Raw genomic sequence first — 3,324 nt, 5'->3', positions numbered from 1 at the left:
CCCCCCTCCTCCTCCCTCTACTCCTCACATCCCCTCCACCTCCTCCTCCCTCCAATAAGTCACATTAAGGATGCTATAGACGTCATCAAGTCTGCCTCCCGGAATATAAAAGTACAGTTCCTTCCTCATCGATGAATCCGTCAGACCCCCCCCCCCCCCCCCCCCCCCCAAAGGTGGAAGTTTACCTCTTAACTTTTTTTTTAAGTGAAAATAGATAGTTGTGAATGCACTCATGGATTAATCACCGGATTATGTGACTGCTTACACAAATCAATTTGTCCCACACCAAAACGGAGACCACATATTTCCTCCCCAGCTGGAAAATGATCACCTTTGCTTGATGGTGGTAGTTTCGTGTGACTTGAGGATCTTAATGGAAGTAAAGGGTGTGTATCCGTATGTGTGTGCGCGCGTGCGTTTGGGGGAGGGGGGTTGATTAGGCTTCCGATGACCAAGTTCAAGGCCTCTGGGGACTCGGGAGCTGTCCAGTGCTGAAATGAATCCTCTCGAGTTAAGGCTTTTCTTGTATTTACAGTAACTTTTTTTTCCCGAATCACTTTCAATAATTGCTTACTTGATGGATATCGGCTTTAATGGCCGTGCAATGACGGCGCTCAGGCCTCTCTGCAGATCTGTTGGATAGTTGAAGAAAGGAGGCACGTAATCCGATTTGAACACGGGCTGGTGACGCAGGATGCCGCTCCAGAGAGCTGTCATAGAGCCTACGTGGCTTTTAAACGATTCACGCATTCTCGCAGACATTATTCTGAGGATCTTTTTAACGTGATAATGTACTGATTAATGCGTTCAAACGAAAAAAACAAGAGGAAAGTCTCGAAGTGGTGTGCAGAATGTGGCATTTACCTAAGGAGCATTGGGGCCTTTTTCTCGTCTCGCACTGGGCTGAATAAGTCTATTTTCGAGATTTCCTTTTTAAACGTACACATCTCTTTTCAACTGTTCTGTAATGTGTATCTTATTATTTAAAAATTGAAACTAAACATAATCCAAGCGCTTCTTTTCATTTCTCAAACGGATGGTTTACAGAAGAACATGCAATGCAAATGATGAGTCTTGTAATAAGGAGGAGCACGTCTGTGTAAGAATCTAATTTTGTAATCATATAAGGGCCTTGTCAGAGTCATCAACGCGAGGTCATATCGCTGTACAACACTGAATCAGTTCTATAGCTCATCTTCCAATTGAAGAGTTTGCCAAAGAGGCGAGAGATCCACGTCAGCGATTTTGTTTACTCTGACGCAATATGACGAACAGGGCCAGTCACTGCAGGAGGGGACGAGGGGGCCTATCCAGAACTTCTTTCTTCTGCTCTTTCTTGTGCGAGGAAGAGAACAACTTAAACCCTATATGGGTTAACTTGAGTAGACGGCAGATATCAGGCCTGTTATACAGCAGGCAGAGCTGCAGCTCAGTAGGATGAACAAATAGCGCCATCATGAGGAATAGAGAAAAACACTTGTTCATTCTTATTGCACAGGGGGGAAGGGAACAGGGAAGGGAATACTCTCAAATGTTTAGTGCTCACCGACCAAGCAAACCAGAAGTACAAACAGATGTGTTTCTACAGCACGAGAAATACGTTTTTCTTCCTTATTCCCTATAGGGTGGTAATTCTGATGAGAAGGTATTTCACTTTGTATGTCTATCTGACCCTTAATAAATCAGTTAGTCTTATACAGAGCTCTTTTGCAAACATAGAGTTGGCCTATAGAATTGTCTCTTCGTTTCTTACTTATTCATAACTAACATGCTTGTTTGGATTTGACAAAATTTGACTGAAGGGGAAGTTGTTGTGCTGTAGCCTATTGAGACATTTTAATTTCATTTCAAGTCATCTCATTATAACCTTTGGATTTGCATTGTTTAAAATATGCTGTGGTTCCCAGTCTGACATTGCCTTCATGCAATTCATGTTTTAAACTAACAGATATGAGGCAATAGAAACCTTAAAAACAATTATTGAAAGAATACATATGATTGAGTTCACTATACATATACACTATACAGATTAGGGCTTTATTTGGTTTACAATTAATTATGAAAGTAAAGAATACATACGTTCGTCGAGATATACGTTCAAGTTTGTGTGTGTGTGTGTGTGTGTGTGTGTGTGTGTGTGTGTGTGTGTGTGTGTGTGTGTGTGTGTGTGTGTTGCGCACAGTGCAGTCAGAGTCAGTAGGGGTCAGCAAATCACTTCAAAGATTTCTGTGGCAGATGATCTCATACATGTTCATCCTGCAGTCAAATGGAAGTGCAGGTAGCTATCGTATTTGCTGATTAAAGTTGTTTCATGTGCATTCCTCAGAAACAGCCTTACAATGGCTTTTATTAATCATCCCTCTGCAGCCCATAACAAACAAACCACTGCCCCACTATATCGTGTTTTAAATTTTATATGGACTTATACATCAACAAGTTTTTTTCGAACACAAATTGTTAACTTCAGGCCTGTTTTCACTATTAATCATGGATATTATAATATTATTTATCCATAGGGTATGACCTAGAGGGCGCCATGCCCATTGTCATAAAGGTTCAGGTTAAAAGGGATGATATCACTTAGATATGTACGTCTTTAATTATAAAACAAATAGTATTAGATGATTTCAGTCAACTGTTTTGGTGGGGAAAAAAGAAAACAGCTTTATTTGTTTGTTTCAGGGCCAGATGGTGGATTTTTGTCCGCAATCTGAGCCAGCAAAGTCCGCCATGTTGGGCACAAGGGAAAACCATTCAGTAGTACATGATGTGACGTTCAAGTGCTCTCGGAAATAATAGACTATAGAGTCATGGATCTTTTCAAACCTTGAAAATGAAGTCATCATTTCCTCTCACTTTGTCCTTAAAGGTTGGTTACGTACAGATGTTTTTACAAGATTAAGGGGTCCTTTTTGTACAATGATGCTGCTCTGAGAGGAAACGAACAGTTAATTTAAATGCCACAGCTTTGAAATATGTCAATTTTATGAATGGTGAAACTTGTTCTTAGTTATTATCCCTTGTTTGAAAATACATGTGTAGGCCGAAACTGGTTAGTTGCAGCCATACTGCATAAACGTTCAGATATAGAGAGTCTGGTAAATAAAATACAATTTATTTATTCAGACGTTTTATTATGAACGTTTTTTTTGTGTAGGACAACGTTAAACAATCTTGCATTTAAACAAGCACACAGTGAATGTTACAGTTTATGGTGTTCTAGTATTGTGTTGTTTAATTGGCCTGGTAATTTTAATCCACTCCGTAATACGTGTTTTAGGATCAATTGATGCTAAAATGTACGAGTATTATCTGAGTACATGA

Source organism: Symphodus melops (assembly GCF_947650265.1).
Source record: "Symphodus melops genome assembly, chromosome: 7".
NCBI classification, from domain to species: Eukaryota; Metazoa; Chordata; class Actinopteri; order Labriformes; family Labridae; genus Symphodus; species Symphodus melops.
This window is presented reverse-complemented; position numbering follows the sequence as displayed.